This window comes from Capra hircus, chromosome 5 (genome assembly GCF_001704415.2).
Source record: "Capra hircus breed San Clemente chromosome 5, ASM170441v1, whole genome shotgun sequence".
Lineage (NCBI taxonomy): Eukaryota > Metazoa > Chordata > Mammalia > Artiodactyla > Bovidae > Capra > Capra hircus.
This window is the reverse complement of record NC_030812.1, coordinates 51,071,615-51,098,821: the sequence shown is the minus strand read 5'-3', so window position 1 is coordinate 51,098,821 and position 27,207 is coordinate 51,071,615. Positions and strand designations below refer to the sequence as shown.

The window sequence follows — 27,207 nt, the reverse complement described above, 5'->3', positions numbered from 1 at the left end:
ACTTTCTCACTTACACTATGTTTATCTTTTTTCTACATGCCAAGCAGTGATCTAAATGCTTTCATACACATTACCTCACTCAGTCTTCACAAGCACCAAAAATCAGCGTAGCTTAGATAGGGTTCCTCCCTGTTTGCATCATTTTGCTCCTGCGCCTCATGTGGACATGTGCCCAGCTTATAGACGTCTGCTTCTCACTCAAGAGAAATGGGAATGTGGCAGCATGAGCAGGAAGTCAGTAAAATCAATAGTATCAGCCTGCCTGATGTGCCTTGCTGCTGGATTCCTTACCTGCACATCAGCCCTTATTTCTGCAGTGAGTAACTCCTGTGATTCACAATGTTGACCTTAGCCTGATCCAGTGACTTTAGCTTCTGCAGGGGGAAATCTGGTGGACTGACTTCGCCTTCAGGCCAGTCTGCAGCTCCATTTGTAATAGAGCCCACCCGCAGGTTGTAAGTCTCAATACAGTTGTGCTCTGACCTGGTATACAGAGCTTTGTACAATGTTTTGCTAGGAGGTCAGTACATGTTTTCCCAAGTCTCTTCCTGAGGAAACATCAACTCATAGGAGACTATCCCAATTAGATAACTTCAAACTCTGAACAAACCCTGAAGATAAAAATAAGTGGGAAATAACTTCAAGAAATGTCCAGCTTTAAAATCCTACCAACAGCTGATTTTACCATTTGACTAGATTCTTATTTTTTCTGGCCTAAGTGACAGCAATTTCTCTTTATTGTCACTCCTTATGCAATAAAATCAGTAATACTATATAATTCACTGAAGCCACAGCAATCATTTTTTACATAAAATCATGTAATTTATTTCTTCCATGGTCCCTCAAAACAATTCTTGGAACACAATATTTCTTTTTTTTTTTTTCCTGTCTGTCATTTTCTTAACTTTTTTTCTTCTGTGACTATGAGCCTCCATAATTACCTGTGTTGTCTCAGTTGCTCTGTCTTGACTACTTTCTACATTTCTAACTAGATGCTAATCCATTTCTCTTCATTGCCTGAGAGAAAACTCAGCTTGACTCCGAACTTTACTCTCTTCTTCTGACTATAGAATACATAAAACCTGTGAACAGGTATCAAAGAACATAAAAAACTATATACAATCCAAACTGAGCTACTGTTAACAGTAATATGTCTTTCCTTCTAGGTTTTGATATATCTAAATAACTATATTTTTAAAATGAGGATAACACTATACAAGGTTTTTACTGTTATTAAATTATATATGTCAAATTTTGTGCATGTCTCATGTTCTTTGGGAAAAGAGATTTAATAAATTATCTTTAATGCCTATAATATTTTATTAGACACTACTATGATAAATTGGTTTTCAAACAATTGAATGTTTAGGATACTTTTCATCATCTACTATTACAAACAACACTATGAGCAACACTATGTCAGTCAGTTCAGTCGCTCAGTCATGTCCGACTGTTCATGACCCGGATGGACTGCAGCACGCCTGGCTTTCCTGTCCATCACCAACTCACGGAGTTCACCCAAACTCATGTCTATCGAGTCGGTGATGCCATCCAACCATCTCATCCTCTGTCGTCCCCTTCTCCTCTTGCCTTCAATCTTTCCCAGCATTGGGGTCTTTTCAAATGAGTCAGCTCTTTGCATCGGGTGGCCAAAGTATTGGAGTTGCAGTTTCAACATCAGTCCATCCAATAACACCCAGGACTGATTTCCTTTAGGGTGGACTAGGTGGATCTCCTTGCAGTCCAAGGGACTCTCAAGAGTCTTCTCCAACTCCACAATTCAAAAGCATCAGTTCTTCATCACTCAGTTTTCTTTATAGTCCAACTCTTACATCCTTACATGACTACTGGAAAAACCATAGCCTTGGCTAGATGGACCTTTGTTGGCAAAGTAATGTCTCTGTTTTTTTAATATGCTGTCTAGGTTGGTCATAACTTTCCTTCCAAGGAGTAAGTGTGTTTTAATTTTATGGCTGCAGTCACCATCTGCAGCAATTTTTGGAGCCCCCAAAAATAAAGTCTGCCACTGTTTCCACTGTTTATCCATCTATTTGCCATCAAGTGATGGGGCTGAATGCCATGATCTTAGTTTTCTGAATGTTGAGCTTTAAACCAACTTTTTCACTTTCCTCTTTCACTTTCATCAAGAGGCCCTTTAGTTCTTCACTTTCTGCTGTAAGGGTGGTATCATCCTTAACAATAGCTTTAAATTATCCAGAAAAGAAATATGAATAAACATTCTTAAATATAGATCCTCTGGGAATTTCCTGGCAGACTCTGCACTCCCACGACAGGGGGCCCAGGTTGCATCCCTGGTCAGGGAACTAAGATCCTGCAAGCCCAACAGCATGGCCCAAGACAAAACAACACAGATCTCTGACACAGGTCTGCATTTGTCCTGAGATAGATTTATAGAAATGAAATACCACTGAATGAAAGACCACAAACATTCTGTTCCTTTCTTCATTTAACCTAAAAGCTGTGCTGTTTATCATCTATTTTGTGTCAGACCCTGCCATAGGTTCTGGAAATACAGCTATGGACAAGATACAGCACCCATCCTTAAGGGGCCTCCAGTCCAGAAGGAGGTACAGTAATTGTACTATTATACCAAGCATCTTCAGTACTGAAATAACAGTAAGTAGAGTAGATATTCCCTTAACTCACCTCTGTTTTTAAACTCTGGATTATTTGATGTCCTCCATTCCCAGCCTTTGACTAGTGGATTCCCCAACACCAAGAGCAGCATACTCTTGGTTTATGGCTACTTGTTCCTACTGGTTAAATTTTGTATTTACCAAAAATCAATTGGGTGTCCTCACAAACATAGTTATATCAGTTGTAACTGCACTTACATAATCCAGTTAACTATTATAAAAATTGACACTGTTCCAATGTGAAAGATTTGGTAAGATTCAAGAAAGACAATTAACTAAAAATGTACTTCTGAGAAGATAGACATAAGTGAGAAGTGTAAAAGATTAGAGAAACTATATGGAAAAATGCTGCACACAGATTATTCAGCAAGTATCTAAGATTCTTGAATCCCAACCTGGAAATTTAGATCATACATTGAGTGCTGTTTATACAGGGAAGATAAGGCAAAACTTTATTCAGAGGACCAATTTCAAAGCAAAGGCCTTAGCCCTTCATAACAGTTGAGTGAATTGATGTACATTTTTGAGTAAATTGATATACATTTTAAATTTTACAATTTCCTCCTTAAGCCAGCTGTTGGACTAATTACTGCTGGTCTCAATGACACTGAAAAAAACTAAATAATTCTTTAACAGAAGCAAAGCTCTTATAAAATAGTTCCGAACTGCTTTGTTAAAAGTTTATCTAATTCTGTTCCTCAAAACTAATTCATGTGTCTTTTTTACCATAAATTAGCTATCACTTAGAATTCGGAACCTTTGCTAAGTGTGTGTGTGTGTGTGTGTGTGTGTGTGTGTGTGTGTGTGTGTGTGTGTGTATAATTGTTATGTTTTTAGAAAATTAATAGTGAAATGGAACCAATATTTGAATGTTTATATGTTTACTGGGAATCTGTGTTCCTTCCTTTGTAAATTTTCTGCTACCCTCTAGGAGTGCTTTTGGGGTTTTCCCTTAATGGTTTGTATTAATAAAACATTCGTAATGTATTTAAGCTATTACCTCATTACGTCTCATGAATAACTTTTGAAGTCTGCTTAACTGACCAAAGTTTTAAAGTGTCATATAGTCATATTCATTATTCCATAACTTTACACTCTAAACTTATCTCCACCTTGTGAATGATATAATAATCAACAGATTTGATAAGGGTTGCAATCAATATTCTATCTTAGAGCAATGCTATTTTAATTTTTTTTCCTTTTATTACTATTTCCTTACGTTTTAACAATCAAATTCAGTTCAGTTGCTCAGTCATGTCCAACTCTGTGACCCCATGAACTGTAGCACGCCAGGCCTCCCTGTCCATCACCAACTCCCAGAGTCTACCCAAACCTATGTCCATCGAGTCAGGGATACCATCCAAGCATCTCATCCTCTGTCGTCCCCTTTTCCTCCTGCCTTCAATCTTTCCCAGCATCAGGCTCTTTTCAAATGAGTCAGTTCTTCACATCAGTGATATTGGAGTTTCAGCTTCAACATCAGTCCATCCAATGAACACCCAAGACTGATCTCCTTTAGGATGGACTGCTTTGGATCTCCTCGCAGTCCAAGGGACTCTCAAGAGTCTTCTCCAACACCACAGTTCAAAAGCATCAATTCTTCAGTGCTCAGCTTTCTTCACAGTACAACTCTCACATCCATACATGACTACTGGAAAAACCATAGCCTTGACTAGACAGACCTTTGTTGGCCAAGTAATGTCTCTGCTTTTTAATATGCTGTCTAGGTTGGTCATAACTTTCCTTCCAAGGAGTAAGTGTCTTTTAATTTCATGGCTGCAGTCACCATCTGCAGTGATTTTGGAGCCCAGAAAAATAAAGTCAGCCACTGTTTCCACTGTTTCCCCATTTATTTGCCATGAAGTGATGGAACCAGATGCAATGATCTTAGTTTTCTGAATGTTGAGCTTTAAACCAAGTTTTTCACTCTCCTCTTTCACTTTCATCAAGAGGCTCTTTAGTTCTTCACTCTCTGCCATAAGGGTGGTGTCAGATGCATATCTGAGGTTATTGATATTTCTCCCAGCAATTTTGATTTTAGCTTGTGTTTCTTCCAGCCCAGTGTTCGTCATGATGTACTCTGCATAGAAGTTAAATAAGCAGGGTGACAATAAACAGACTTTTCTATACAATATACAGACAATATACAACGTACTCCTTTACCATTTGGAACCAGTCTTTGTTCCACATCCTGTTCTAACTGTTGCTTCCTGACCTGCATACAGGTTTCTCAAGAGGCAGGTCAGGTGGTCAGGTATTCCCATCTCTTGAAGAATTTTCCACAGTTGATTGTGGTCCACACAGTCAAAGGCTTTGGCATAGTCAATAAAGCAGAAATAGATGTTTTTCTGGAACTCTCTTGCTTTTCCAGTGATCCAGCAGATGTTGGCAATTTGATCTCTGGTTCCTCTGTCTTTTCTAAAACCAGCTTGAACATCTGGAAGTTCACGGTTCAGGTATTGCTGAAGCCTGGCTGGGAGAATTTTAAGCATTACTTTACTAGCGTGTGAAATGAGTGCAATAGTGCAGTAGTTTGAGCATTCTTTGGAATTGCCTTTCTTTGGGATTGGAATGAAAACTGACCTTTTCCAGTCCTGTGGCCACTGCTGAGTTTTCCAAATTTGCTGGCATATTGAGTGTAGCACTTTCACAGCGTCATCTTTCAGGATTTGAAATAGCTCAACTGGAATTCCATCACCTCCACTAGCTTTGTTTGTAGTGATGCTTTCTAAGGCCCACTTGACTTCACATTCCAGGGTCAGGCTCTAGGTGTGTGATTACAACATCATGATTATCTGGGTCATGAGGATTTTTTTGTACAGTTCTGTGTATTCTTGCCACCTCTTTTTAATATTGTTTGCTTCTGTTAGGTCCTTACCATTTCTGTCCTTTATTGAGCCTATCTTTGCATGAAATGTTCCCTTGATTTCTCTAATTTTCTTGAAGATATCTCTAGTCTTTCCCATTCTATTGTTTTCCTCTATCTCTTTGCATTGATCACTGAAGAAGGCTTTCTTATATCTCCTTGCTATTCTTTGGAACTCTGCATTCAAATGGGTATATCTTTCTTTTTCTCCTCTGCTTTTCACAGCTATTTGTAAGGCCTCCTCAAACAGCCATTTTGCTTTTTTGCATTTTTTTCCCATGTTAATGGTCTTAATCCCTGTCTCCTGTACAATGTCATGAACCTCATTCCATAGTTCACCAGACACTCTGTCTATCAGATCTAGTCCCTTAAATCTATTTCTCACTTCCACTGTATAGTCACAAGGGATTTGATTTAGGTCATACCTGAATGGTCTAGTGGTTTTCTCCACTTTCTTCAATTTCAGTCTGAATTTGGCAATAAGGAGTTCATTATCTGAGCCACAGTCAGCTCCCAGTCTTGTTTTTGCCGACTGATAGAGCTTCTCCATCTTTGGCTGCAAAAAATATAATCAATCTGATTTCGGTGTTGACCATCTGGTGATGTCCATGTGTAGAGTCTTCTCTTGTGTTGTTGGAAGAGGGTGTTTGCTATGACCAGTGTGTTTCCTTGACAGAACTCTATTAGCCTTTGCCCTGCTTCATTCTGTACCCCAAGGCCCAATTTGCCTGTTACTCCAGGTGTTTCTTGACTTCCTACTTTTGCATTCCAGTTCTCTATAATGAAAAGGACATCTTTTGGGGCTGTTAGTTCTAGAAGTTCTTGTAGGTCTTCATAGAACCATTCAACTTCAGCTTCTTCAGCACTACTAGTCGGGGCATAGACTTGGATTACCATGATATCGAATGGTTTGCCTTGGAAACAAACAGAGATCATTCTGTCATTTTTGAGATTGTATCCAAGTACTGCATTTCAGACTTTTTTGTTGACTATGATGGCTACTCCGTTTCTTCTAAGGGATTTCTGCCCCCACTAGTAGATATAATGGTCATCTGAGTTAAATTCACCCATTCGAGTCCATCTTAGTTCACTGATTCCTAGAATGTCAATGTTCACTCTTGTCATCTCTTGTCTGACCACTTCCAATTTGCCTTGAAGATTATGTGGCACACATGTTATTCCCCTGTGTGATTTCTTCTTCATTCTTTAACATCTCTCCTCACAAGGATAAAAAATGACATTGTTCTTTCTTCATATCATAAGGTTTAACCCATTGTTGGCTACCTGACAGTTACATAAATTGCAAAGCACTTCTGATATATAACCATTCAGCAGTAGTATTTAAATATGAGTCATATTCTTGGTTTAGACAGGATGAAAGAAAGTATCACATGAAATCCACTAACTACATGAAATCCAGTAACTACATGAAATCCACTAATAGTCTTTTAAATGAAACTAATTTGGAATCTGTGAACACTTCATCTCTAATAATCATCACTGTTATGTCTGATCGGCTCATTTAGAAATTTTGTGACTGAATCCAGGAATGCATTCCTACGTTCAATAACTACTAATCAGATAGTACTCTTAGCAAGATTCTGCACTAATTGCTGAAAATAACACAGAACAAACAGATGTGGTTGCAGCATTCCTGAAACTTGCATTCTAGTGGGGAAGAGCAATGGCAAACAAATTATACCAATAAAAAAGTAATTACAATTTTAATAAGTGTTATGAAGAAGTGCAAAGTGCTACAAGAGCTTGTAATTAGGGTTCTTTGAGGAACTACTCTCAGAGAGGAGCACTGAAGTAATGGAAATAATTAGCCAGTAGAGTAGACAACTTTGGAGTTGGCTGAGTGGCTCACAAAATTCACAAAGAACTCTGTACTGCCACATCTGTTTTCCACAGGCTTAGCTCACAGCCTGAGCTGATTAAAGTAGGCATGGACATTTGATCCAAGGTGAGGCAATTCTGGGGACTAACCCTAAGAAAGGAGAATCAGTGCCTCTCCAGTCATAGAAGAGTCAGCACAGGAGGTAGAACCAGCACTTCGCTGTAGCTGTTCTTGGCATTGGGAGGGAAGAAATTGTAGGAGAAGAAAATAAAGGCTATGTGAGAGATTTAGGGACATGAGAGGCAGAGACAAAAGGGAATCCAAGCAATATTTAAGTTTCTTGAAGCAGTTGTCACCAAGACCTGGATCACTCCTGCCTTTCATACAGCTATGGGAGATGCTGCAGCGTGCTTCCAATAAATTCCACATTTGCCAAAGCTTGTAGAATATGATTTCTTTTTTCATTTCAACCCAAAGCATGCTAAGTTACAAAAGCAGGTAAAATGGGAGAAAGTGTATTCCAGACAGAGAAGACAACAGACACCAAGGCTCAAAGCAGACAAAAAGTTGACACCTTGAAAGAATTCTTCGGGATGAAGAGAGAAATCATCTGAGCTGAGACAAGGCAGGAGGAGTTGGAATCCTGGGGAGCCTTATGGACCACCTACAGAGTCTGGGATACAGTCTATGAGAAATATTCATACTGTTCCTCCTGAAGCAGAAAAGGAAACAAACACACACAAAAGGCAATTCAATGACTTAAAAACATGTTCCTCCTAGGTAGTTTTAAATACTTTCAGCAAACAGTTTTGAGCACCTATTATATGCCAGGTGCTGCAGAAGTGCAGCAGGACAGTAAGGGGAAGGATAAGTATGGAAGGATGATAGTTTGACTTCCCAGAGAACATTTATATATATACATATATATGTGTATATATACATAACACTTTGCTGTACATCTGAAGCTAACACAATACTGTAAATTATCTATACTTCAAATTTTTTAATGGTTAAAAAAGAAATTTAAAGTACATTTTTTCAATAATTTTAAAGCAATAAAACATTTGTAAAGATTGTGATTAATAACCTTAAAGCTATGATTCTCAACTGGAGAAAACCCCAGCCCCACTCCCCAGGGACAGTCAGCAATGTCTGGGTACATTTTTGGTTGTCAGGCCCTTGGTAGGGGAACTGCTTATATCGAATAGGTTGAAATTAGCGATGCTGCTAAAATCCTGCATTGCAGAGGACAGGCTGCCCACAACAAAGAATTACCCATCTTCAAGTGTCAACAGTGTCAGGGTTGAGAAACCCTGCCTTGCGGTAAGCAAGGTGATCAGTTCAGTTCAGTTCAGTCGCTCAGTCATGTCCAACTCTTTGCGACTCCATGAACTGCAGCACGCCAGGCCTCCCTGTCCATCACCAACTCCCGGAGTTCACTCAGACTCATGTCCATCGAGTCAGTGATGCCATCCAGCCATCTCATCCTCTGTCTTCCCCTTCTCCTCCTGCTTCCAATCCCTCCCAGCATCAGAGTCTTTTCCAATGAGTCAACTCTTCGCATGATGTGGCCAAAGTACTGGAGTTTCAGCTTTAGCATTATTTCTTCCAAAGAAATCCCAGGGTTGATCTCCTTCAGAATGGACTGGTTGGATCTCCTTGCAGTCCGAGGGACTCTCAAGAGTCTTCTCCAACACCACAGTTCAAAAGCATCAGTTCTTCGGCGCTCAGCCGTCTTCACAGTCCAACTCTCACATCCGTACATGACCACAGGAAAAACCATAGCCTTGACTAGATGGACCTTAGTCAGCAAAGTAACGTCTCTGCTTTTGAATATACTGTCTAGGTTGGTCATAACTTTTCTTCCAAGGAGTAAGCGTCTTTTAATTTCATGGCTGCAATCACCATCTGCAGTGATTTTGGAGCCCCCCAAAATAAAGTCTGACACTGTTTCCACTGTTTCCCCATCTATTTCCCAGGGAGTGATGGGACTGGATGCCATGAGCAAAGCTATTATACATGAAGTAGCCAAAAGTGGAGATTTCATTCAGGCTTGTTCTATCAGATGTTAAAATTTGCCTATGCCTCGGGAACACTGAAGCAGGCCATCTGTTGAATTCTAGAAACTTACTAACGGGGGCCATAGGACAGAAAGATATGAAGATGAATAGATAACAATCAATCCTAAGATACCAATAAACATATGATCATGTAAAACAATGAAGTGACTATCTGATGTGAGAGTTGAATCATAAGAAAGTCTGGGTGCCAAAGAATGATGTTTCAAACTGTGATGCTGGAGAAGACTTTAGAGAGTTCTTTGAACTACAAGGAGATCAAGTCAGTCAATCCTAAGGGAAACCAAACCTGAATATCCATTGGAAGGACTGATGCTGAAGCTGAAACTCCAATACTTTAACCTCCTAATGGGAAAAGCCAACTCATTGGAAAAGACTCTGATGTTGGGAAAGATTGAGGGCAGGAGGAAAAGAGGGTGACAGAGGATGAAATGGCTGGATGGCATCACTGACTCAATGGAAATGAGTTTGAGCAAATTCCAGGAGATAGTGAAGGACAGGGAAGTCTGGTGTGCTGCAATCCATGGGGTCACAAAGAGTTAGACACAACTGAACAACAATGACAATCTAACTCAGACTAGGGGATCAGGTAACACTTTCTAGGGGAAATATGTCTTAATAGCCACCTGAGAAGATAAAAGCAGGAGTAGAATCAGTATCAGAAGAATGACAAGGACTAAGCAAAGCAAAGTTGAAGTAGACAATGGGGTAAAGATTGCAGGTAGAAGGAGCCTGAAAATGAAGATCTAGGGCTGCCATCTATGGGGTCGCACAGAGTCAGACACGACTGAAGCGACAGCAGCAGCAGAGCTGTCAGAGTGCATGGAATGTCCGTGGGGCTCAGGTTCTCAGGAAATCTGAGGCAGAAAACCGAGGAGGAGCAAGGCTAGCCAACAGAATGGTGAAGGGGTAAGTCCTTGCTGTCCTCACCCCAGGGGCAGGAACTCAGACTGAAAGCAATGAAGCCGCAGTGTGTGTGCGCGCATGCTCAGTCATGTCTGACTCTTCGTCTCCCCATGGACTGTAGCTTGCCAGGCTCCTTTGTCCACGGAATTTTCCAGGCAAGAATACTGGAGTGGGTTGCATTTCCTATTCCAGGGGATCTTCCCAACCCAGGGAGCAAACCTGCATCTCTTGCATCTTCTGCATTGGCAGGTGGGTTTTTTGTTGTTGTTGTTGTTGTTTTTTACCACTAGTACCACTTGGGAAGCCCTAATGTAGCAGCAGTCCGGCTAACAAAGCAGAGCTGTGACTTGGTGTACCGTGAAGTAGGAAGCAGTGGCATTTTTAGGTTAATTCTGACTTAATATGCTTCCAGTCTATTTTTATGTATGTGCCTGAAGTGCCCGAGTTCTGCATTCCACTGTGCCTGTATATTGACAGTGTGATAAATCAGGGATAATGTTATTTGGCATGTTTCACAACCAGTCAGTTTGACTGACACAAGGAATCAACCTTACATATTTTAAAACCTCTTAAATTTACTTTGGTCGTAAGGCTGGATACATGAAACATTCACCTCCGTTTTTGTTCCTTGACAAACATTTCTTTAATTTTATAGACATGTTAGTCTGCAACATACACCCTTCACCCAGAGAACAGACGGCAAGCTGCACAGATTCTGTAACTAGTGGTAGTTTAGTCGCTAAGTCATGTCCAACTCTTGTGATTCCATGGACTGTAGCCTGCCAGGCTCCTCTGTCCATGAGATTTTCCAGGCAAGAATACTGGAGTGGGTTGCCATTTCCTTCTCCAGGGGATCTTCCCAACCCAGGAATCGAACCCAGGTCTCCTGCATTGCAGGGAGATTCTTTCCCAAGTGAGCTACAAGAGAACCCCAACATATACCTTTCAACCAGAGAACAGACAGTAAGCTACACAGATTCTGTAACTAGAAGACTTACTAAAGACACTGGTTGAGAGATGAAAGAATAAAAAAGCCTACTGAAAAATCTCAGGTAGAGAGCAAAACAATTTGACACCAGCTGCCAGTGAATTATCTATGTTTCTAAGGTAACTCCCAACATAGCTTGTTGTCTTCAGTAGTTATTATACATCAGAAATTTTTTTGGCTTTTTTCTTTCATTAAAGGTCTTTTATTCTTTGAAATAATCTAGATCTCCAGCTAAACAAAAAAGCTACCATTTTCCTGACCAACTGCCTAGTAAAGGAATAAAGGAAAACAATAATCTGTTTCTTTTCTGAAAGTGTTAGTTGCTCAGTCATGTCCAACTCTGCAACTCCATAGACTGTACTGTCTGAACCAGTTTTAATTCAGTTTCTCTTCTGAGACTGGAACAGTGAGGATGGTGTTACACAGATAGACACTTCAGAGACTGGGAACAGAAGGCATGAGGCAAATTTAGAGTTAAAGTAAGGTCAAGGTCAGCGGCCAGAGGCCAATAATTATAGAGGTGCTGGAAATCAAGGCTAAGTAAAGTCAACCACCAGCAGGAGAGTCAAGATCCCACTTACAGAAAGAGTCTTATAATGGCACAAAGCATCTTCAATTTAATTCAACAGACTGATGGAGTGCCTAATCCTCCCAGGGCCCTAAGCATATCCATGCCTCCAGCTGGAGCAAGGGTCAGCCTGAGCTAGTCAGGCCACAGACTGCTTGTACCAGAAGGTGCTGTGCTGTGCTTAGTTGTTCATTCGTGTCCAACTTTTGGTGAGACACAGTATAAATGTGGTCCATGAGAACTGTGTACCATCACAGATGGTGTCCAAGCACAGCGAGAACGGACCTAGCAAAAGAGTTGCACTAGATTATAACAAAAGTTCTCTCCCTTTATTCTAAATTTAAATAATCAACATAGGACTTTTCTTCCCAAAAGAAAGGTATTTTGGAAGAACCTTTCTCAAGCAGGCATACTTCTTAAGGCTGGGGCTAATTCAAAAAGTAAAAGTTTAAAAGCTGACTGATTGTGTGTATGCCCATGGGATTCACCAGACAAGAATATTGGAGTGGGTCACCATGTCCTTCTCTAGGGGATCTCTTGACTCAGGGATCAAACCCATGTTTCTTGCATCTCCTGAATTGGCAGGCAGATTCTTTACCACTGTGAAAAGCCAGCTGATAATAGGGTATCCAAATTGGTCAAGGGAGGTAATGGACAAATAAGAGCCCAGATAAACCAAGTAATATTTCAGTTTCTACCCTCAACTAAAATACTGGTCAATGCCAGATAAAGTTTAAGATTTACGAAAAGGACCAGGGGGTTTTAACGGCACAGTCTTCATAGGTAAGTTTTGTTTCTGTTTTAGCTCATGATTTAAAGGTGTATTGAAAATAATTACACTTAACACTAGATTATGAATTTCCTCAGCCACCTACAAAAGCACACAGGGACAAAAGATATATAGTAGAGAAAAAAAACACCATCTGATTCATTCAACCAAAGAGCTTCTCCCACATGGAGGAACTTGCTCTTTATTTTGAGGGGGGTCAAATGCAATGGCACACCACTCCAGTACTCTTGCCTGGAAAATCCCATGGATGGAGGAGCCTGGTAGGCTGCAGTCCATGGGGTCGCGAAGAGTCGGACACAACTGAGTGACTTCACTTTCACTTTTCACTTTCACGCATTGGAGAAGGAAATGGCAACCCACTCCAGTGTTCTTGCCTGGAGAATCCCAGGGACAGGGGAGCCTGGTGGGCTGCCATCTATGGGGTTGGACAGAGTCGGACATGACTGAAGCGACTTAGCAGCAGCAGCAAATGCTCAATATCAACTGCAACCAAGAGTCTGTATTCTAAAGGCAGATGCAATTTCAACATAGCATGTTCCTGATTTTTTTTAAGTTGAACTCTTTCGTTCTTGAAAATGTCAGGTACAAATCCTCTGAAATGTCTGACATCTTCAACCTCCAAACAATGGACTATATAAATGTGTATGAAGAATAAGAAGCCAAGTTAAGAACCTGAGTTTATTCAGGTCTGTGAAACTTTTATAATGAGCCCATTTAAAGAATTCTCATGTCAAGGCCAAGTGTACTCAATGCAATACTTTCAATAAATCAAATGAAAACACATATTCTAGGATAGAGAAAGTCAGATGTGACTCATTTTTTCAAAAACCTCAAAGCATGAGGAGCCCCAAATATTTTATGATGTTTTAATTTCATCAAAAATGAAAAATACAAAGTAGCAGCCACAAACTGAACATTAGGAAAACCCAAATAGCTATACAACACTGAAACAGATGTTCTCTCTCTTTGAAATGTCCTGCACAAGTCAGATTTAAACCTCAGATGGTAAAGAATCCACCTGCAATGCGGGAGACCCGGGCTCGATCCCTGGGTTGGGAAGATTCCCTGGAGGAAGGCATGGCAACCCAGTCCAGTATTCTTGCCTGGAGAATTCCCATGGACAGAGGAGCCTGGCGGGCTGCAGTCCATGGGGTTGCAAAGAGTTGGACAAGACTGAACGACTAAGCACAGCAGCACTGTTACTGAAGACATCTCTTTGATGAATTTTCACTTGACATTTGAACTACAGTAGCCCCAGGTTTATCATGTGGCTGCAACTGATGTTGAATAAACTGGAGAGTAGATGAGTGACCATATGCACGGAGAAGCTGAGCAGGTCTACAGAGGGAAGAATCTCCCAGACATTCAGGGGAGTGTTACGATTAACCACCACATGGAGAGACACTAATGGCCTGCTGCCTTTGTATTACTGTATGTTTATTAGGTCGTACAGGAGACCAGGGACAAATTTCCCAACAAACTTTCCTCACTAAAAGCACATAAGGAAGAAGACGGCAATACAAAAAGTCATTTCAGAAAAATCTTTTCTATCTGTAACTACAAGTCTGAGCTCCCCGAGTCAGATAAATTATTTGCTAAATTACTCTACATCATTATTTCCTTAAAACAAAGTTCAGTTCAGTCACTCAGTTGTGTCTGACTGTTTGCAACCCCATGGACCAGGCTTCCCTGTTCATCACCAATTCCCAGAGTTTACTCAACTCATGTCCATCGAATCAGTGATGCCATCAGACCATCTCATTCTCTGTTGGCCCCTTCTGTTGCTTTCAATCTATCCCAGCATCAGGGTCTATTCTGGTGAGTCAGTTCTTCACATCAGGTGGCCAAGTATTGGAGTTTCAGCTTCAACATCAGTCCTTCCAGTGAATATTCAGGAATGATTTCCTTTAGGATAGACAGGTTGGATCTCCTTGCAGTCCAAGGGACTCTCAAGTCTTCTCCAACAGCACAGTTCAGAAGCATCAATTCTTCGACACTCAGCTTTCTTTATGGTCTAACTCTCACAACCATACATGACTACTGGAAAAACCATAGATTTGACTAGAAGGACCATTGTTGGCAAAGTAATGTCTCTGCTTTTTAATATGCTGTCTAGATTGGTGATAGCTTTTCTTCCAAGAAGCAAGTGTGTTTTAATTTCATGGCTACAGTCACCATCTGCAGTGATTTTGAGCCCAAGAAAATAAAGTCTTTCACTGTTTCCACTGTTTCCCCATCTATTTGCCATGAAGTGTCTGGACCAGATGCCATGATCTTAGTTTTCTGAATGTTCAGTTTTAAGCCAAGATTCCCTTGTGGTTCAGATGGTAGAGTCTGCCTGCAATGTGGGAGACCCAAGTTCAGTTCCTGGGTTGGGATGATCCCGTGGAGAAGGAAATGACAACCCACTCCAGTATTCCTGTCTGGAGAATCCCATGGACAGAGGAGCCTGACAAGCTACAGTCCATGGTTTCACAAAGAGTCATACACAACTGAGCAACTTCAGTTTCACTTTTGCTTTCTGCCATAAGGGTCATGTCATCTGCATATCTGAGGTTATTGGTATTTCTCCCAGCAATCTTGATTCTAGCTTGTGCTTCATCCAAAACACAGATGGGTTACAGTAATTCCCCATTATCCACGGTTTCATTTTCTGTTGATTTCCAAAATCAGTAAGTAGAATATTCCAGACATAAATAAGTCATAAATTCTAAACTGCATGTCTTGCTCAGTAGCATGATGAAATCTCACAATGTCCTGCTCAGACCTGCCTGAATATAAATCTTTGCTTTGTCCAGTACATGTAAATCAACATTATCAGATCAGCTATCAGGGGATCACAGTACTTGTGTTCAGATCATCTTTGTTTTACTTAATAACAGTTTCAAAGCACCAGAGTAGTGATGCTGCAATTCAGAGATCCCAAAGAGAAGCTGTAGAGTGCTTCCTACAAATGAAAAGGTGGAAGCTCTTGACTTAACAAGAAAAAAAATTATGTACCTATGCTGTTAAGATCTATGGTAGGAATGAATCTTCCATTGGTGAAATTTAGAAGGAGGAAAAAAATTCACTCTAGTTCTGCTATCACACCTCAAACTGCAAAAGTTAAGGCCACAGTACATAAGTACTTGGATAAGATGGAAAAGGAATTACATTTGTACATTAATTTTCATCACAGTATATTGCTATAATTGTTTTCTTTTATCATTAGTTATTATTTTAATCTCTTACGTGCATCATGTATAAACTGAACATCATAGGTGTGTATGCGTAGGAAAAGACAAAATATATACATACAGTTTGGTACTACCCTTGGTTTCATGCATCTGCTTGGGGTCTTAGAATGTATCCCCCATGGATTAGAGGGGGTTATTAGGAAGCAGTTGAACTCTAGATATTGGGGAAATTGTTATTTAGGAAAATCCGGAATTGCAGAAAAAGCAACATAAAGACTTTAGAAAACTGTATTTCTCATTTTATTCTGCTTGAAATAGTCTAGAATTAGAGTAATTTGTAAAATACAGAAGTAACTCCAAGCATCATAAAGGTAAGCCTGTTTCTGAAGATGAATTGAGAAATTAGCTGATGTTAATTCTAAGGAAAGGAGGAATAAAAGATGCATGCCTGAAAATATTGAAAGGATCATTACACAGAAGGAATAGTCATGTGATGCCTTATTATCTGTTTTCAACTGGTTGCAATTATGCAGATATTATTACTTCTAATTACAGAAGTAGATTCATATAAATACAGATGAACAAATAGAAAAATATATACAGACATGAGAAAAATTTTGAAACAAGTTCAAATGATTTGATATTTCAAAAAATGAAACTGCTGATTGTGGCAATACATTAAAAAAGCTGAAGACTGGTCAGGAGTATTGCATTGAGTTGGCCAAAAATTTCAGTTGGGAAAGCAAAATGAACTTTCTGCCCAACCTGACAGAACAGTCATGCTCTGATTAATGGTTACAGCATATGACCTCCAAGAATTTTTCACTTCTGAAATTTTGAGTTAATTGGTTAACATGGAAAGAGCAAATGTTCAGCATTAATAATAATACTGGAAAAATAATACATACTTGGCTAATAAGAGGTGATTCTAGAGGCACTTAATAATTTATGTAGTGATGTAGATTATAAGGGGCAGGTGATGCTTTAAAAGATCAGAGTTTTTATAAACCAGTGCCTTCTCATTATTCATTGAATAATTTCTTCCCTAGAAAAGCCACATGACTTCATGAGAATTCCACTTTAAATTAATTCTACATTTCAGCCAATAAAGAATTACTTCAGCCTTGAACTTCAGAATGACATGGAGTGGCAGGCATCTCCTGCTTGAAAAAGATTCTTATTTAAGTGGTTTTCTGAGAAATATTTCAAGGCATTTTCAGTAAGACTGAAATCTGGTCAAGTGGTGTTTCAGTGTTGCTATATTCAGAACTGAATCATATATATGGAGTCATTTGTCAAAATAGACAGACAAGTTTGCTTTATTTTTATAGTAAGACAAAAGAAAGTAGCATTTTCTACATATTTTCTACCCATTGTTATTTCTTTGGGATATAAAATTTATATTACTGAGACTAAAGTCATTTTGATATAGGTTAAAATGAATCATTTTTATAGAACTAGGTTTTAAAGCTCATTATGCCCAAAGATTTCCATTATGATCTAATTTGAAATGAAAGTAAAGAGAAATAATAATTTTATTCTTCTAAAATAAGAAGTCACTGTGCTTCAATAAAATATCACAAAACACAGTTATAGGGAAGTAACAAACTGGCTAAAAAGCACAACTCACGAACAATTATCAGCCATGTGAGAATCTATTATTAATTCATAGAAAATCATCTTTGTCTATGAGGGATAACTTGTTTTCTCATACCTAGGTGATATATAGTTTCCTGCCTTAAAAACACTCCACAAAGCAACTTTATCTGGAGTATTACCAAACTTAGAAGTAAGATACACAGTGTATATTTATATATTACATATAGACTATCTAAAATGCAAAGAAAGCTACCATTATGTTGAACTTAGGACCAAGTACAGAAATGGTGTGTAAGTCAAAAGGAATTAAGAATGATGAAGTAGTCTACTTAAAGTAGTAGCTGGTGGTGCCTGGGTAAACAGTAGAGAATAGCAGAAATTTCATAAGTAGAAAAAAGTCAAATGATAAACTGAGAAAGCAACTGGCTGAGCTGACATTGTAAATCTTGGGCGCCTAAGATAGCGGCAGCCTAATCGTGTCCACAGCAGTTGTAGCACTGATGAAAATACAGGAGTATCTTTACTGTGGCACAGGCCATTCAGAGAGACTTACTAAAGTGTAAATATATTCAAGTTTTTATTTACAGTATTCTTAACACATTTTACCTAGGTCCCCTTGCTTACTCTGTAACACTATCTCTTAGCGGGGGAAAAAAGCATATGGAGATTCCAAATATGCCCAAGAGCTTAGGCACCCCCAGATTCTGGCTCCCAATATCCCAAGCCCTACATTTCTCATCACCTTATAGGGTCAGGACAACTGACATAGAGACCTCGAAATATCACATCATGAAGCATTGTGCCTCTATGATCCATCTTTGATTTATCAATAAGAATAGGCTCTTTAGCACAGAAATTGTCCCTGTGAGAATTTGATATAAGAGAAGCCATATATGAGACATTAAAAAAAAAAAATCCCCTCAACAAGGACTTACTGTATAGCATAGGGAACTGTACTCAATATCTTGTAAAAACCCATGATAGAAAAGAATCTGAAAAAGAATACACACACACATAATTGAATCACTCTGGTATACACCTAAAATGAACACAACATTGTAAATCAAGTGTACTTCAATTTTAAAAAACCCCCTCAACGGAGTATCCTTTGGGGAAGAAACTACCAATTTTCCAAAGAGAGTATCTCAGCACTTGGAAATACAACCTTATTACTGAAGTTTCCCAGTGTGTCCAGAGGCACAAGCAATCATTTGCTAACTCTATAAAGCACTTTGCTGCTAGCACTCACATAAACAATCCATAAAATAAGGTTCTATAAAAATATACAACATCCGACATACCAACATACCTTGTGGAAAGATTCCAGGATGTTCCTATTAATAAAATAGATATAAAGTTGCCTAAACCCATTTTGAAACAGGAAAAGTTAAAGTGTTAGCTGCTCAGTTGTGTCTGACTCTGCAACCCCATGGACTGTCCGTTCTCAACCCCATTCTCGGTCGTAGAATTCTCCAAGCAAGAATACTGGAGTAGGTAGCCATTCCCTTTTTCTGGGTATATTCCCAACCCAGGGATAGAATTAGGTCTCTTGCATTGCAGACAGAGTTGCTACCATCTGAACCATGAGGGGAAGCCCATTTCCTAAGATCATAATTCCTTCACTAACACTACAGTAGAATGGTGGTGTTCAAATAACCAGAGAATTCATTGTATTAAAAAAAGTTTTTATTCCACTTTGAGGACATTAAAAGTGATATCAATCTATACTTCGAAATAAATATATTCAGAGTCCAGATTAAAAGTCCAGATTCTCTTAGAAAAATGAAACTTTACCTAAGCAACAACAAAGTCAACCTTGAAAACTGGCAATTCCAGTACTGATCAATACTAATACAAAATCCCAGAGTATCTTCACAGGTAGTGTCATTGCAGGTCTAATATACTAGATGAATAGACTTTCTTTCCTATGCTTATTAACATAGTGTAATTATTTGATATTTTATATTCTATAGCATATTTTTGTCCAAGTTTTTAAGAAATTGTTCTCAATTTTTCTTTTTATCAAAAAATATACAGCTCCTCATGGCGGCGGTGGCGGTGGCGGCGGCAGCTGATTTGGGTGCGGCGCTGAAGCGACTGAGCTGCTGCTAGCCTGGCGGCTGAGCGTCAAGCTCCAGCCCGGCCTCCGCGTGCCCCTCGGGCTCCGCACCGCTGATGCTGCTCGGGCGCTGAGCCCGCCCCGGCCGGGACGATGGTGCAGTATTTCCTGGGCCAGAGCGTGCTCCGGAGTTCCTGGGGCCAAGTGTTCCCTGCCTTCTGGCAGCTGTACCCGAATCCCTATAGCAAGCATGTCTTGACGGAAGACACAGTGCACCGAGAGGTGACCTCTGACCAGAAGCTCCTGTCCCGCCGACTCCTGACCAAGATGAACAGGATGCCCCGCTGGGCTGAGAGACTGTTTCCTGCCAATGTTGCTCACTCAGTGTACATCCTGGAGGATTCTACTGTGGACCCACAAAACCAGACCATGACCACCTTCACCTGGAACATCAACCACACCTGGCTGATGGTGGTGGAAGAACGATGTGTTTACCGTGTGAACTCTGGTAACAGCGGCTGGACCGAAATCCGCCGGGAAGCCTGGGTCTCCTCTAGCTTATTTGGCGTCTCCAGAGCTGTCCAGGAATTTGCTCTCGCGCGGTTCAAAAGCAACATGGCCAAGACTATGAAGGATTTTGAATACATCTTGGCCAAGCTGCAAGGTGAGGCCCCTCCCAAAACCCTTGCTGAAACAGCCAAGGAAGCCAAGGAGAAGGCCAAGGAGACGGCACTGGCAGCTCCCGAGAAGGCCAAGGACCTGGCCAGCAAGGCAGCCACCAAGCAGCAGCAGCAGCAGCAGTTCGTGTAGCCAGCCCAGGCCCCGAAGCAGCAGCCTAGCAGACTACCAGCTCCAGTCCCTGTGCCCCTCCTCCTGTACTTTATTATTAAAAGCCAGCTTCTAGCCCTCTCGACTGTCTGGGTGGTGGGCTGAGGGTAGGTGCCCTGTTTGGCATCTCCAGCACAGCCAGCCAGTTACCCATGTCTGAGCCGGGCCTCCTTACTCCTGCATCGGGTGGCTGAGGACAGAGGCCGAGTGACTTGCCCAGGGTCACTGCATCCAGGTGAAGTGGTCGTAAATGCTAGACTGTAAGCTCCATGAGGGCAGGGACCGTTGTTTTATCCTCTGATGTGTCCCAAGTATCTGAAACAAAATCTTGCGTGTAACAGGCACTCAATAAATACTTGATGAATTCAAAAAAATATATATATACATATTTGGTTCCTATAGCTTTTTCTAAATGGTTAGATCCAAGTTCAGAAATACCTCTGAAAGATGAATGGGATTCATTCTAGTACTTATACCAAGGTAATATTCTTGGTAATAATTCTACCAGGAATTTTCATTAATGATACAATTTCTTAAAAGTTTATGACTTATGTGAGAATTCTGTACTCTGATAAAATAAGATCACAAGTCCAAAACAAATTCAAGTCAGAAATCTCTTAAGGATAACTGGTTATAAATCTTTCTGTGATATCCAAGTTGACTTGATTAGAGCTACCACCTTTGTTTATGTAACTTGAATCTTATTTCACTTAAAAACTTGATTTGTGGTTAAATGAGATATGCAACCTAAGACGATTGCCTGGCCAAAGGCAGCTCTGAGAATGACAGTCACATTTTAGAAGGTGTTTCATTTCCTTCAGGCAAACACAAAGAAATTTCAACAGCTGTTAAGTTACAGTGGTCAAAGTTCTGCAATTTCAAAATCCAAGCTGCTAGTCTAGAAAAACTAAAGGCTTGAATTTTATCTCCCAGAGGTATTTCATCAGGTAAGTCATATTGTGATCATAGCCTGCAGGCCTACCTTCCTTCTTACTTCCCACACAGATTCCTTATCCTTCTCTGAGCCCCCTTTCAGCCCTGACACGTTTCCTCCCATTACAAATCCTTCACTCATTCATTACACATCCTCTGTCTCCGGCTTTCACCAACCTTCTCAGGCTGACACATATTTATGCATTTTCTAGTAAATTTACTTTTTCTTTAGCGCTCAGATGGACTTGTCTCTATCATTTCTTCTGCTGTTTATATACCCGTGCACATGCTTTGTCTTTATTTGTCTGTGAATAGGTAAGATTTTATTAAATACTCATTGTGTTCAGATTTTCTTTAGACAAATGTGTTTTTCTTTTAGTTGATGAGTTCCTTGAGAGCACAATGATCTAACTCACTTTGATAGTTTCTTGGTGACTAAATAGTATCTGGTATATAATGAATGCACAACACATATTTGTTGAATGAATGAATGGTATATAAATTATCAGGAAACTAAGTGGAAAGAAAAAAACCAATGGGAATTTGATATTATTTCTGAAAGTAACTTGTCTTCAATATCTGATACATATAAATACTTTGAAAAACTATAATATATAAAGTGTTTAAGCAAAATATGTTAGGACACATGTATTCCTATGTCAACATAATTGACCTAAAAAGACTGAAATTTCTTCATTTTTTAAATGAATTCATTTACAAAGTTTATTTAACATAAATTTTAAGAATATATATATATTGCAAAGAAAGAAAGTGCTTTATCTATCTTTGACCCAAATGTCCCCAAGGCATGAGCATTGTAGAGGAGTATTTGCTACAGTGTTTCATAGTTTTAGAATAGCATATCTTTGTTAGGAAACAAACACAAGAGTGGTTTTACTGAAGTAACATCTATTTTGAGACAAGACATTTGCAGAGTTAGGAAATAACACGTAGGCCATAGCTACTACACAAACACAAATAGCCTAATAATTTATTAAAATGGTATGCTAACATGTTTTTTCCCTGAATCCTCTATTAGTGTGGCTGTCACTTTTATCTATAGCTGATTTTCACTTCTTTTTATAGCTCTAATGTTTCAAGTCAGGAAAAAACTTATTGATTTTCTCAGCATTAACCTTCCAGTGAACTAGTTATAACTTTACAATATATTGTCAAGCAGATAGATCTTTTTTTTTTCTAACAGGTAACACTCAGTTTCCTCTAAACACTCCTTTAGATGCACATTTGCAAAAACATTTTAATTTCATGTATGGGGTTGATTATTATATATATCATATTTCAAAATAGCAAGAAAATGTTTCCTTTATGACTCACACTTTAGTTTATTTCCCAAGAAATGCCTTTCAAAACTATCAATATTTATAAAAGCATTATCCATAAAAATTAAAAATTTTGTATATACTAGAAACTATAATGAGTTATGGCATTTTAAAAGAAATTTCATATGCATTATCATTTTTTACCTCTATACCAATCCAGTGTAGGAAAATGAACACCTATCACTCCTATTTTAAGATACCCTAATATTTCAAGGTTAATGTATTTCACCCAAGGGCATTCAGCTCAAACCCTAAATTCTCCTGACTCCAAATCTCCTTTTTTCACCACTCTGTAAAGTAGCTTAGGCACCATTGCAAATTAGTTTTACAGTTTGCATGTCCTACAGATGCAGTCTTCTCTCATATCCACTGTGAACTTATAAACAATTTATTTGGGGAAGCAGACATGTTCATCATGAGTAATCAGCTAAGTAGTCATTTTGTTTGGTAATTTAATATCCAATCTTGTGTCCTGTTGATTTTATTTTATTAACATCCAAATATCATGACCAGACTTGATTTAGTAAGTAAATGACTTCCTATTATACAGACAGCCAGTACAGTAATGATACACAAATGGAACTCACAATATGAAAAAATAGAGATGATAGTGAAATTGTTCAGTTGTGTCCGACTCTTTGCGACCCCATGGACCCTACCCGGCTCCTCTGTCCATGGAATTTTCCAGGCCAGAGTACTGGAGTGGCTTGCTATTTCCTTCTCCAGGGGAAATTCCCCACACTGGGATCAAATCCAAGTCTCCTGCATTGCAGGCAGATGCTTTACCATCTGAGCCACAGGGGAAGCCCATTAGAGACTATAGAAGATATTAAACACATTTTCCAGTGACTTGTTAACTTGTGTTATTATAAAATTATAGAACAGTATGATTTGGTAATTTGATAAGAAAGGTATTCACAGAAGTCTATTGTGACTGAAAAAAAATTTTAAGTACTTCAATAAACCATCATCTATTTGCTATGATACTGTGAAAAAAAATACAAATAAACCAAACTGTAAGATATAGAAAAGAACTTTTTCCTCAAATATTTTTTCATATGAACTCACAAATGTATAGATTACTGATCTAGTAGGTTATATTAGCTTCTACAAGTCCTTATACCAAATGCTACTAGGAATTTTTACAATGATTAATGAGAGGAAAAGAATATTACTATGAAACAGAAATCATAGTAATGAAAATTGATTAACTCTGGGTCATGCACTTGCAACAAGAGTAATATCCCACAGGGGTGTGAAAATTGCTTCATGGGAACCATGAAAAAACTATGGAAAACTCTTACCTTCTTTATCTACAAAAATCACAGATACATATACAGCACATAAATATATACAAAATTTCAAGGGATGAGAATCAATTAGAAAAAAAAACAATCTAAAAATCTCCTTAGAGAGCAAAAGTAGAAAAAGAGTTGAAAAACACTGCTCTAGGTAAATAAGAATTACCATATTCTGCAGTAAGTTAAAAAAAAATTCAAAACTCCTTTGATATCCTTTAATTGTTGCTAGATGATTACAATCAGTCATAGGAATACATTATAGAAATTCCCCAAAGTGAGTTATGAAATGCTTGTTGATAACTGCAGTGTTTAGCATATACACCTGGAAATAACTGAACATTTTTAAATTAATGAATGGTTCACAGTCAAAAGATAACAAATGTTTCATAATTTTCATTTTTTTAAGCACATAACTATGCAATAATGATATAACTTCACTCAGTGAGTATCAAAACCACCAACACCAGAAAACTATATCCACCTAAAATAGTAAGATTCACTCTTCTCTTAGCAGACTTGCTTTGAGTTTATTACAAAAACAAAAAATTTCTGAAAGCAGGGAAAGAAGCTACAGTAAAAAAAAATTTTCCTTTCATAGCCCAAATAAATAATAAATATGAAAGCATACTAGAAATAATATGTAGGATTACTTCATCTGTTTTAAATTTAAATATTCAGAATTTCCCTAATTCTATACCTCTAAGTATAAAGGTAGTATGCCTCCAACACTGAATATTCAATGGAAGGATGGATGCTAAAGCTAAAACTCCAATAATCTGGTCACCTGATGAGAACAAACTCGTTGGAAAAGACCCCGATGCTGGGAACGATTGAAGGCAAAAGGAGAAAGGGGTGACAAAGGATGAGATGGTTATACGGCATCATCAACTCAATGGACATGAATTTGCACAAACTCCAGGAGACAGTGAAAGATAGGGAAGCCTGGCACGCCGCAGTCCATGGGGTCACAAAGAGTCAGAAATGACTTAGCAACTGACAAACAATAGCTCCAAGCACATCATAAAATGAAAGCAAAATCCAGTCTCTTAAAATTGAGGAAATATAGAGGGAAAGACTTCTTACATGTCATTTTTAAACTGTATTTTTGAAAGTCAATAATTAATTCTGGAATACTACACCCACCACCATTAAAACAGGAAGAAAAGACTAAGCATATTTGCTATCACCATTAATTTCTCAAACCCTTTTATAGCTTCTGTTCAGTGTTTTGAAACATGAAATCTTTTAAAGAAAAGACCCTATTATAATTTCATTTATGCTACATACTCTTAGGAACAGGTGATGCCTGAATACTTGAATCCATCTTCATAGAGCTTTTGAAGCACTATGTTAATGCTCATAAAGCATTAACAAAAAAAATCACACAAATAATTCATTGAGTACAATTATAACAATAGATGTAAAGGAAACAAGGTGCCCTGTGACCAAATCACAGAGAAACTAGAAAGGTAAGGAAAGCTTTCTGGGGGAGATACTGGACATCAATGAAGGCTTGTAGTTAGCTAGACAAATAAAGCAACAAAAATGTGAAAAGCACAGAGAGGAAAATGAGGCAAAAAAGAGCACAGGGCCTTCAAGAAAGTGCAAAAGAGAATATGTCTGGATCACCACGTTGAGTTAGAGGAAAAAGAAGAGACAAGACAAATGAGGGAGAGCTAAAACCAGCAACATTTATTTTTAGAAATAAAACTCACTTTACCCTCTGAGTGGAGAACTGACCAGAGTTTGGAAACTTGTAACGAGAAAGGAATTACAATAGTTCAGAGACGACAAAGACAATAGTATTCTACAAGCAGTGTGACAGCATCATTTAAAACATACATTGCTGTGTGACCCAGGGAACTTAAACTGGGCCTCTTTAACAACCTAGAGGAGTAAGGTGGGGAGGGAGGTGGGAGGGAGGTTCGACAGAGAGGGGACACAGGTATACTATGGCTGATTCATGTTGATGTCTGGCAGAAACCAACACAATATTATAAAGCAATTATCCTTCAATTAAAAATAAACAAATTTAGCTATTAAGAAAATTACAAGATATAAAAATAAAATTTATAGAATTCTTAATTTGTATATCCATATCCTTCAGGAAAGATGGAACTTGATCAAAGTAAAGATGAAGAAAGCTACAACCAAATGTGGAGGAAAATTTTAGAACCAGGAAAGAGACACATGGAAAGAAAATAGAGCCTAATTGATGCTTTCAAACTGTGATAGTGGAAAAGACTCTTGAGAGTCCCTTGGACTGCAAGGAGATCCAACCAGTCCATCCTAAAGGAAATCAGTCCTGAATATTCATTGGAAGGACTGATGCTGAGGCTGAAACTCCAATATTTTGGCCACCTCATGTGAAGAGTTGACTCATTGGAAAAGACCCTGATGCTGGGAGGGATTGGGGGCAGGAGGAGAAGGGGACAACAGAGGATGAGATGGCTGGATGGCATCACTGACTCAACGCACATGAGTTTGGGTGAACTTCAGGAGTTGGTGATGGACAGGGAGGCCTGGCATGCAAAGTCGGCTGCAAAGAGTTGGACACAACTGAGCAACTGAACTGAATCGAACTGAACAAAATAAATAAGAGTATAAGAAAACTAAAAAGAAAATGACAAAATTTAAAACATTATTAGTGTTCTGATTTAAGATGGTGGGTGGAAATAATATATTTAAGTAGGAGGCAACAACAACAAAATTTTAGAACCGACATCAAACTCAAGAAACCTAGAAGTGGAGAAGCATCAAAAGAATTAGAGTCAGCAAGCTTCAGGTAGGTCTGGAAAGGATAAAGCATTGAGGGCTATAATTAGAAGCATTGATAAAAGCTGTCTGAGAAGCAATTAAATCTTTAATTACTCTTGATCATTCTGTCACTAGGTAGCTGTCTTACCTGCCAACCAGGCAAAAGCTTGAAGATTTATTTGAGGGGGAGAAAGACAAAGGTGTTCTGTCTGGACTGGGCAACACAAGACACAGCAGAGGTTGTAGGCACCACACTGAATGAACTACAGAATGCTGATATGAGATGTACCTCCTCACCTTTGGGCTTCCCTGATGGCTTAGAGGTTAAAGCATCTGCCTGGAATGCGGGAGACCCGGATTCAATCCCTGGGTTGGGAAGATCCCCTGGAGAAGGAAAATGACAACCCACTCCAGTACTCTTGCCTGGAGAGTCCCATGGAGGGAGGAGCCTGGTAGGCTACAGTCCATGGGGTCACAAAGAGTTGAACACGACTGAGCGACTTCACTTCTTCTTCTTCCTC

The 27,207-nt window shown here is 39.1% G+C and overlaps 1 protein-coding gene and 1 pseudogene across 2 annotated transcripts in view; one reads left to right on the top strand and one right to left on the bottom strand.

The window, feature by feature from the left end:
- The window catches only part of FAM19A2 (family with sequence similarity 19 member A2, C-C motif chemokine like), a 568,280-nt gene that overhangs the window by 126,721 nt on the left and 414,352 nt on the right, over positions 1-27,207 (bottom strand). The window lies entirely within an intron of this gene.
- Positions 19,511-20,729, top strand: LOC108636009 (annotated as a pseudogene). The gene has a single exon (XR_001918066.1). The product of XR_001918066.1 is annotated as a PRELI domain-containing protein 1, mitochondrial pseudogene (transcript).